The sequence below is a fragment of the Nyctibius grandis genome, chromosome 8, assembly GCF_013368605.1.
Source record: "Nyctibius grandis isolate bNycGra1 chromosome 8, bNycGra1.pri, whole genome shotgun sequence".
NCBI classification, from domain to species: Eukaryota; Metazoa; Chordata; class Aves; order Nyctibiiformes; family Nyctibiidae; genus Nyctibius; species Nyctibius grandis.
In genome coordinates, this window is record NC_090665.1 from 7,565,034 (window position 1) to 7,576,343 (window position 11,310).

At 45.0% G+C, this 11,310-nt stretch overlaps 1 protein-coding gene across 2 annotated transcripts in view; it reads right to left on the reverse strand.

The window, feature by feature from the left end:
- Positions 1-10,971, reverse strand: part of TBL1XR1 (TBL1X/Y related 1) — a 117,141-nt gene extending 106,170 nt beyond the window's left edge. For both annotated transcript variants that reach the window (XM_068406401.1, XM_068406400.1), the window contains exon 1: positions 10,461-10,971. The gene's annotated coding sequence lies outside the window, so the exon portion shown is untranslated. The remainder of the gene's footprint in view (positions 1-10,460) is intronic.
- Positions 10,972-11,310: the final 339 nt, after the last annotated feature.

An 11,310-nucleotide genomic window follows, 5' to 3' on the forward strand; every position in this document is an offset into this window, starting at 1 on the left:
ACTATGACATGACAAAAGGAGAAAAAGTTATTCTACAAATTAAAAATACTGAACCAGACACTGAGCCACATTGGCATTATTAAGATGTACTAAAAACAACAACTAATAAAATCACTGTAGGCAGGGAAGACTAATCTTTCTGTTCCTCCTTACGCAAAACACACAGCAATTTCAATGGGGTTCTCCCCCAGCTATGGCTGGATGACTACACCCACAGCCTCCACATGCCAAGTTTGCTCCTGTAGCCAGTCTCTATTGCATCCATCTTAGTTACACTACACTTATCCCAATTCCAGGTATTTATAAACAGCAAAAGTAATTTAGAGGTGATCCACAAAACTGTGACTTGAGTAGAGATGAGGTTCACTACTATCATCTCAAGTGTCAACAGTTTTGCAATAAAGGACTTATATTTGAAAGACTTTCAAGCAAAAATCTTTTACTGACTTTCTCAAAAGCACATCTTGCATTCTCTCAATCCCAAGGACATCTATTTCAGAGACAGAATACAAGCCTCCTATCCACAGGTTTCACTGGGCAACAAGGTATGAGAGAGTTTATGATGCATTATCCTCTTTTTCTTAGGTTCTGGATCACAAGATACCAAACAAAAATGGTGCTTAAATATCAAGCAACAGGGTATTTCATATATTAAACTGTTTCTAGATGTGAACTCTTTAAAGACGATCTTTCAGCTCTGAAGTCTCCGTTCCGCACACCCATCTGCGCAGCACAGGACAAAGGCTCCCGTGCGCACGTATCCGCTCGCTGTCTCAAAGCGGTGTTTGTTCACCCAGAACAACGGGGCATGTGACTTGTCAACACTACCCACAATAAAAACAGTAAGATAAGGCTGCCACTGATTTCACCATGACTGACTTTGTTTTTGCTAATTTTAAGTCACAACGTCAACAAAAATTTATTGCATGAAATCCCTTAAAGAGCCCAGAGCTAACCTCACGGTGCGCTGAGGTTTTCACTCAGGCTTCCTCAGCTTTTTGCGTTTGCACTAAACACTCTCACCAGCTGCCCCCAAAGCCTCCCTCTGACTTCATCAAGAGTTGGATCAACGTTTTACGCCTAAAGCCAAGATTATTTTTATCAAACACAGGCACTGCCAAAACGTGTCCCCTCCATTTCCTGCCCCGTGTGCCTGTCCCAGCTGCCCTCTGCCTGCAGGCAGGCACCTCGCTCACCTCTGCTCCGTGCCCGGCTCACTCCCTGCAAAACAAGACTTCCTCAGCGCTCTGGCAGGTTTCGCTCCGCCATGGACCGGGGCTGCGCCAACCAAACCCATCTAACCCCTCCGGTTCAAGAGGGCTACATAGGACCAAGTCCTCTAAGTAAACTGAACTAGAGTTAGGAGAAAGGGGAAGAAAGCAGAGAAAATCCAAGGGGGCAGAAACAAAAAGGCACCAATTTGGTTTAGAGAACTGACAAAAGAACAGATAGGGAGAATGCAAAAGAAAGTCCAAAATTGAAAAAATAAAAAAGAAAGTCCAGGGGAAAGAAAAGGCTGGGGTGAGATTAGAAAATCAATTAACGTCTTAGGAAGAGACAGTAATAAAATGATGCCAACTGCCAGGACTGAGACAAAACACCCCGGTACCTCACATTACTTTGCCCCATTCGCACTACAAGGAAGCAGAGCCAAGCAGAGGAGAGGGCACGACCACACTGACCATTGGAAGGGGTTAATTTTAGAAAGAAAAAAGAGCAGCACAATCTTGCACCGCTTGTGTTTTAATTACGCAGGGGGAGGCTAGGGGGGTACGGAACAGCAGTAGGCCCAACAGCACCAGACTAACAAATAAAAGTGGGCAGCAACAGGCACATGGAAGTACGTTACAGTTCCGAACTTTCACCATTTACAGTGACATTAACGCAAACGAAATCTGACTAATCTGATCTCTGAACATGTGTTTTTAAAAACGGTGCATTTCTTTCTTTTCACCTTGAAAAAACTCTGTTCCACAAGTGGGTAGTTACAAACCACAGCTGGAAAAGTGGGAGGCACATAAAGCACACATATAAGATTTTACATATTCTAACACCATCAATGCAGCTTTCTGGAACTCCTCAGCGATGTCCAACATACACAAGCCTTGCTGCTGGCAGTCTCGGCAATTTAAAGCGAGAGAGAATCTCAGCCTACATAATGGACGCGCTCTTAGCCGGAGTCTGACTCCGCATTTCACATACCCTCCGAGTCTCTCGTATGAAGTCACCCGTAGCATCGAAGAGCGAGTCACAACACATCAGAAGTGTTTTCCCTGGCTATCTCTGAAAGTTTCCATCCCTTTATCCTTCATAGAATTTTTTAAACTCTTCTTAGCGTTTCTGTCAATACATGCAGGATCTTTAAAAGTCCAGTTTTGTTCCCCAGTACACCTAAGGAACCAGTATGTCTCTAACACGGGACCACAGCTGTGGTGAGCCCAGGCACTGGGACAATGAGAGGAGACTGACAAAAATGCTCAGTTTGGTGCTTCCACCACCAGCCCACAGAACCACACAGAGAGCAGAGGGTTTGTTTTTAAGACATAAGCAATGCCCATCCATTTTACCAGAAAGTGATATATCTGGGAGGGCAGTGGTGCCCAGGCATCCCAACGGGATGAGCGAACGACGGTCAAGGAGGCTTTTTGTTTGTTCGTTTGTTTGGTTTTTCTTTTTAAGGGAATAGACTCTTAGAACTTAATTTCTAATGTATTTTGTGTGTACTAGATGTACTGTAAGAAAGAATCTTACAAAGGGCCTTGATGATCTAGAAATAAATAATCCATATCAAAATAACCTTGCATACGTAGACAGTAGAGGAACCAACTAACACGGACTTTGCCAACAGTAAGATAAACACATTGATATTTCTAATGTAATCAACAGCTATTCAGAATCTGCCCTGGAAGACAGTCACAGAAATACAAAGCATTTTTCTTACAACTCAAACAAATGTGACAAATATTTACTATAATGGTGAAAGCTGTCAAAAAAAAAAAAGAAGTTGGTTTCTATTAATCAGCTACATTTAGATATCCGTTCTTGCTATCAGATTAAGCTCACCAAAACTGCTTAGTAGGCTGTTTCATTGTGTTTTTGTTTAAGTTTTATCGCAATTCAACATATTGAAGTTTCATATTCCTGACTTTTTTCATTTTACACAGTGCTAGAAATTTACAGTCTAAACAAGACACACCAGATTGTAAAATTCAGTTATGCATTTGAAATAAAGTGAAATCAGGTACCACGTCTGCATCAGCAAGACACTGACGTTATACAGCAAGTACACACCTCACTTCTCTAAACCCCAGATCTGTTTCATTAGCTGTAAGAAACAGCTAATCCATTGCTACACAAGATATGTTTCTAGCACAATCTATTTGACGTGAACGCTAATAGATGTTTCGACAACACTGTTCTTCATTTTCCTCCATCCACATCTGTGCAAACTTTGCTTTAAAAGTACATTAAAAAGTATTAAATCTGAACAAATGTAACCCCAAAGTAAATATGTTGGATTCACAAATATCATCATGGCAAAAATCCATGTTTTTACAAAGCGCTTCCTAATTAAAATTTATCACTACGAGTCTGTATTTAGAAATGCATATTTGTGTTAATATCCAAGCAAAAATTGCTGCACTAGAGAAGAATGTTGACATCCGTACAAAAATTAGCTGTGATTCATTGTTTAACAGTTGTCTTCCCTTTACAGAACACCACAGACTGAAGGACATACTGCCAAACTGAAAGCACCAATACTTCCTTTAACCTAATATAGGACAAATAAATACACTTCAACAGCTTCTAAATCTTGCACGTCCTACTTTTCTGACCCAGATCTCTTGTTATTCCTCCCATAGGTCTATGCAATATCAAAACTAATTTTTCCCACAAATTTAGACTTAACCTAAAAGAGGAAAAGTTCTCATCATTTCTGGGAGCTAAACAGACCTGGAAGCAGGGGGGAGGGTCAGACAGACTCATCTCTTTTAAGATCAGTTGGTATTTTAAGGTAAAAATTTTCAGTCACCCTTAGCACTCTCCCAACTGCTGAAACTAATGGCAAAAATTCTCATTTATTCCAACAGGAGTGTAAGATAGACCAATATCAGTGATAAATGAAAAATAATGAAATCTTTTTATTACTATTTTTATAAGGCAAAAATGTATTTTCAGAAGTCATGCTGACACTTGAGCATTAATCACCCTGTCCAAAAAACACAAAAGAGCTATAAAACTTGTTATTCCTCTCCTTGGCCAGCCTGGACAACTTCTTCCAGGAAATCAAACTGTCTCTTCTTTGCCCGGTACTTGTAGGGAACCATCACAGGATTGAAATTCACCTTGCGTGTGCTCGCGATCAGGCGAACTCTCAGCTCAGGGTTTGCTGGCCATAGGTCACCCATGTGAAGAGCCTGAACTTTTAACACAGTTAATGTCAAATGGATGCAACTTTTAGGATAGGTTATATTTAGGGCTCTAAACCTTGACAATTTCTGTGGTTTTGGCACTGGGCACAGTACTTAGCACTACGTTTTCATGAACAGTAAATATTTGACCCTTAACTCATAATCTTGGAAAAACGCTCCACAAATAGGCTGTACAGAGATCTTTTCTGTAGGCTCAAGTAGTCGCTGCCAGCAGGCACGTAGCTGCGTACAGAACAGGAAAGTTTCCAGAGTCCCTTTCACAGTCCTAATTCATAAAATCCTACCACCGGCCTGACGTCAGTGGCGTTCAGTGGGAGCTCTGCGTGCAGCCGGGGAAGAGACTAAATCACTCCCCAAACCCACCAACGGGTTAAGAGGAGCACTAGCATCAGCTGCAGTGACAGCTGCCTGCCTGCCTTCCCAGGCTGGCAAAACTATTGCCCCGCTGGGTGGAAAGGGAAGGCCTACTACTCGCACCACACCAGCTAACATTTCTAGTAACACACCTCCAGCGATCTGAAGTAACACTCAGTCTGTTTGCATATGGCACATGGTTGCAGAGAGTGTCTCTGACACGCGCTTACGTTGAACAGACATTGAACTGAATCTCAGATCATAAAAGAAAAAACACAACTGTTTTTTTTCTCCAGATGATTCTGATTTTTTACTGCTAGACATTACTAATAAACAAGATTTCTCCTTTGCAACATAGAGACTTCAGAATTACAACAATAAACACAAGTCAAAAGCACACAACATAGCCTTTTACTAATACTGCTCCCAGAAACTACACCCTCACGGGAGTTCGCAAAAGCCAGAAAACCATATGCAAGACTTGATTTTTAGAAGTGCTAAGCACACACGGGACTGCCAGCTCCACGTGCAACTGTGGGGACTCGGCGTCTTTGAAAATATGACTGTATTAATATCTTACTCTGCAGATGCCAGTTTATACTCTTCAGAAGAGTCATCCTTGCACCAAGCACAACTACAGCGCAGACACAGGGGCCTGCTGTCCTCTCCCACAAGCCCGTGCTGGGCAGCTCTTGGAGCTGTGCGGGGTACACACAGCCCCATGAAGGGCCACGTGCCAGCACTGAACCAGCTCAAGTACGACCAGGTTGACATCCAGTCTGCTTGCGTTACTTGTCCTGAAAAAAGGACCTATTAGTCTGATAGCACACCTAGGTATGTTGCTTCTGGTATTCAAGCTAACTTGTTTAGAAGGACCTTAGTATCTCTACGCAGCACTGAATTACGCCATGTACACTTACATTGACAGACCAAGGTGGGACTTTTTGAAAGATGCTGCTTACATTGGCTGAGACAATTCTGTAAAACTCCTCCTCATCACTTCGGAGCTTCTTTCAGTAGGTTTTTCAGAAAACTACACCAATCCACCAAGCCTTTTTACTATTATTTCTACAGGCAAGACAATATTCTCAAAAGTCTTTCTAGCAACCAGCCCACCCAAGAAAGCAAGTGAGCAGGGGTAAGCTGCAATACCTGCAATTTCACTCCTTGGCTAGCCAAGCCATCTAGATCCTACGCACCTGACCGATGTGTGCATTTTCCCCTGCAGTTACACATCCTCTGGCTTGGAATGACCACTTATTTCTCATCAAGAAAGAATCTTTTTAAGGCTCCTTAGCTATATAAAAAGGAGAGTCTAAAGGATGTCACAAAAACCACATGGTAAAGTATTAAAAAACAATGTTTCAGAGGGTAAGCTGAGTTACGGTTCCATAGATCCTCCAGAACCAAAGGAAAACTCAACTTCCAGCTCACACGTGGCCATTAAGACTCCAGGGCATTTTGCATAAACAATTTCAGCTTTGTTTTCATTACGAGAAGGAAGAAAAGGGCCTTCTCATCTTCCAGTAGATACCACAAGGCAGAACCTTAATGAGGAGAAGTAGTTCACAAGTTTTCACACAAACTGGCAGAGTGGTTTCTAGACCAGACTTCCGTACTTTATCACCTAACCTATCAACTCCCATGAAGTGACAACTATGCTGTCCCGTCTTCACTACTTTTTACCTCAAGTTAGCTAATTCAATTCTGCGAAATTAAAGGAAAGCCACTATATTCCCCTACAATTTCATCTCTAAAGATACTTCTTATTCCTCATTTCATTGTTGTATTTTATCTCGGAGGAAACCAATTACGAGATGAATAAAGCAGTCTCCATCTACTCTGCCTGGGATCACTGGATGAACTTTTTTCTAGCAAAGTCACTCTTTTCATTAAGCTACTTCACAGAAATTAAGACCATCTAACTTTATACTGCAGCGCTTAGAAAGCTGCATGTATTTGGGACGGGGCAGCTAAATCAAGAGCAGGAACATAGGAACTGTTTCTTCATCACCTGTTAATTTGAAGGCATCACATTAATGCTGCAATGCCACCCAAAAAACATGGAAAAGAGCTGTCAATCATAGTTCCTAATGGAAAACTTCTGACACTCCTTCACCTAACAAAAACACTGAAATTTATATTTAAAAATGAGCATGCAATGAGTATATTCTCGCAGTAGTCACTTTTTGTAGGAGCTGAACATGCATAATTACAGTGTGCACACACACTTTCACTTCTCTCCCAACCCGCAGCTACTTGCATGAGCTCATGTTTCGGGTTTTAAATATACAGGCATCATTACACCCTATACCCTGTGTGCGTACACATGCGCAAACACACGCACACTAAGGATGGTCAGTACACATAACAGTATCACAATTCTCAATATAAACAACATGAATTAGTTTAAAAATGAGTTGTACTTCAGTATGATACATTTCAGTATCGCAATACTGCAGTATTGACACAACACAGCCCTGCAGTACACCCCGTCCTTGCCCTCCTCTCCGAAGCGGACACCGGACCACTTTACAACCTCCCTAACGTGGTTCAGAAGGGCAAGAGATGGCGGCAGGTTTATGTCTGTCTCTTCTCTGCTGGTCAGTAGTGTCCTCTCCAGCAAGGCATCAGAATTCACACGGGCACCGCGATCCTGAGCAGCTATGGGCAAAGCAAGCAAAGACTGGGGGGGGTGTCTATCCCTTGGGACTCCAGATGAGCAGAGGAACGGGATTAGTGAAAGAAAGGTGCCATGCCTGCCACTGCCTCCGCTTTCCCCAAAACGCTTAACAGCGCTGGGATACCAAAAAGGATCAGTGTCATGAGAGATTCGCATCCTATGGCCCACCACTAATACAAAACACACTGAACTTCTGCGCGCAGCTTCACAGACATCTGCAGAGCTTATTCAACCAAACCAGACCGCTGATGTTCACAAAGTTGTGCGTTTCTTTACAGGACTTCCTGACTTCTGCACAATTACATCCTTGTAGGATGTGGGTCTTTACTGCCACTACAAAATTTATAACAGCGAACACATTCTGACTCAAACGTGAAGTACACGCTAAATTAAATTCCAGAACCAAAATCAAGTTAGGTAAAATAACTCAGTTTGCTTTACATTATTCAGATCTGTTCTTCCTAACTAAAAAAATATTACCTGAAAACATTATAAGCAATTTTGACCATTTCCCCTAATCCATCCAGAGCCTCTTTAAGCTTAGGGCTGTAGCACTTTTTAGCATCAAACTCTTTCATGATGGGAAAACGACTATGAAGTACTGCTGTTGGGTACTTAGCGCTTATGCCATGCGTTACAACTTCAAAGCATTACACAAACATCAATAATTACCATATATAGAGTAAAACTGAAAGAAGTGTTCGTATTAAAAAAACTCACAGGGAAAAAAAAAAATCATAACTACCTGTTTGAAAGGGAGAAAAGCTTAAGCAACAGAATCTCCTGTAATTATTGCATTCTTTATGCTATGCACATGCATTATGGCTGTGCACGTTTAAACAAACAAAAATCATAACCTCTTGTGCAGTCTTTAAAAAAAATTAGAAAGCCCAAAAGCCAAACCCCAACTCCTTTCATACATTTAAACAACATTTCCTTCCCCTTTCCTGGCGGAGTTAGAACGAACTCTTTTCCAGGTGTTCTCTAACACTTCGGGAGGCATGCCACCAAGTTCCCAAGACACAGTACCACATGAACCCTGTTCTCATGGAGACAAACCCACCTGCCCCTAAGAAAACTTACGACAGTGACAGTGTACAGGCTCAGGTGATCTTAGGTAAATAATACAATACATTGTATTCCATTAGATCTTAACCAAAAGCAAAGGAAAAAAAAAAATCACTACAAGAAACCACAGAAAGTTTGCTATGATCATTTGCGAGGCACCACCTGCACCCTAAGCACCACCACCATAACAGTGCAGCCTTCTTCCTACGGCTAAGAGGAAAAAAACCCTTCATACGCTCACCCACGTACCCACTTGCTTAAATTCAAGGACGCCCAAAAGAGTTTGCAGGAGCAGTCCTCATTTGAAATGTATCCTGAAGTAACGGTTAACATGTATGAGTCCAAAGGAAGGCCCCAAATCCAGCACGAGCCTCACACGTACCAGCCTTCAGCTTGCTCAGAGCAAGACAAGGGCCCAAAACTGCCCAGTACACCCAAAAGCTCAGGTACAACTCAAAACCCAAGCATCAGTTTTGCAAATGGTGCCCTCTCTCTCAAAGGGGCACAAACCACAGCCCCAGTGAACACCCAAAGAGTAGAGAACGCCAACACCAAAGGACCCGGTTAATACGCTCAACGTGCTCGTTTATTTGAGTACCGCAGGACAGGAGAGTCAAGACAAGCCCAGAAATGCATTCTTTTTAATGCAACAAAGACTTGGTTCTCCTGACCATGCCTCTCATGCTTTAATAATAAAGGAGGAATATGTTTTGTGATCCCCCTCCCCCACAAATCAGTTAGGAATTTGATTTACACAGACAGGAAAACGAGGAAGTTGAGCACACTGGAGAGTAGTAAAAACTTCACCAGCAAACTTCACTTTCCTACACAGCGACCTACAAACCAAACTTTCCTCCAGACTCACGTGTCATCTGCAGCAACAAGCCTCTGCCATAAAGCACATCCAAAGTTTGCTCTTCAGGGGGAAAAAAAAAAAAAGGCAAAAAGACAAGCGAGGGGAGACTTTTATTCTCTCAAGCTGCCTTAAAAGGAAATTTGGTGATGAAAGATTAAGTTCACCTGGAACAACACGAGAAATTTAACCCTTTCGGGGTACAACAATAATAACAAGCCACATGTCGTGCTATTGCCAAGACCTATATCCTCTACCAAGAAAATATATACATTGCATCAACGGTGCAAGCCCGCCTAGAAGATGTAATGAACAATTTGCACCGGGGGTTCGGACAGGGATAAGGCCAGGAAGAAAAAAAAAAAAAAACAACCCTGTAAAATGCAAAAAAACCCTTATTTTCCCCAAACCGGGCAGCGGGGTGTTTCACGTTCCGCCCTCAACTCTCGCAGCGAAACTGACCAACAATAACTCGGCAGCTTTGCCCTGGGGAGGGGGGCACGGCCCAGGCCCCCCCAAAGCAGCGCTGGGGGTGAACTCCGCCGGGCGGGGGAGGGGCGGCCGCCCAGCCCCCCCTTCCCCTCCCCCCCATAAGTAAATATGCGGGGAGGGGGAGGGGAGGGCGCCTCTCCACACAAATCGGGCTAAAAATAGTCCGCTCGCCATGGCTCCCCTGTGCCACTCGCTGCCGAGGCCGGTGTCGTGTCCCCCCACACCCCATTAAATCCTTTAAAAACAACAAAAAAAATGAAGCCGGGTGGGGGGAGGGGAGGGCAGCGGCGCGGTGGGGGAGGGGAAGAGGGGTGCCGATTGCTTACAAAATATAAAACACACACACACACCCCCGCACCCCAGACCCACGGGAGCGCACCCCCCGCCCCGCACCCCACAATAATTAATTAAAAAAGGGGAGGGGGGGGCCGCGGCAGGCGTTAGGCGGGCGCCCATCCCCCGCCCGCCTCCAACCGCCACAGAGACAAACAGGGCGCCCGCTGCCGCCCCCCCGGCCCGGCCCGGCCCCGGCCCGCCCGCACCCGGCCCGCAGGGGCTCGGCGGCCCCGGCCCTTACCTTGCGAGTGGCGGCGGAGCGGCTGCTCCCCCCCTTCCTTGGGAATGGAGGCACCAGAAATTCACCCTTGTTTGTCTCTCCTCCTTTTTTTTTATACAGCCATATGCGTATATATACACATCTGTGTGTCTCTGTGTGTGTGTGTGTGTGTACACACGTAATGTATCGATAATATTTTTTTTAGCTGAGGTGTCCACACCAAGAGGAGGAGGAGAAAAAAAAAAAACAGGAAAAAAAAAAAGAAAAACACACACCACACACACACAGGAGAAGGAAGGAAAAAAAAATACCCAGCGAGTAGTGCTGTGATATTCAATTATATCCCGAGCCAGGGGGAGGGGGAGGGTGGGGAGAGAGGGGGGGGTTAGAGATTAAGTCCCGAGGAAGGAGGAGGGGGGGGAAAAAAAAAAGTAATATCTGTGTGTGTGTGATTTAGATTGAGGAGGAATTGAGGCAGAATGTAAAAGCTGTTACTAAGGGAAGGAGCCAAGCGGCTCGGAGCAGCCAGCGGCCCTCAGACACTCCGCGCGGGGAGAGGGTGGCCAGCCGCACGGAAATGGGCGCCGGAGAAAGCGCCGCCGCCGCCGAGCGAAGGGAGGGAAGGGAAGGAGCCGGGAGGCGAGGCCAGGCGAGGAGGAGCGGGGCCGGCCTGCTGCGGCCGCCCGGCAGAACAAGCCCGCCGCCCTGCCAGCGCGGGGGTCGGCGGCCGGGGGATCCCCCCCCCCCCCCTCTCCCTCCCCTCCTTCCCCACACGCACCCCCCCCCGCGCTTTCCGGGCAGGCGCAGCGGCGGCCGGGCGTGCGGGAGGGGAGGCGGGCTGCGGGAGGCCGCCCGCCGCCCTGGCAGGAAG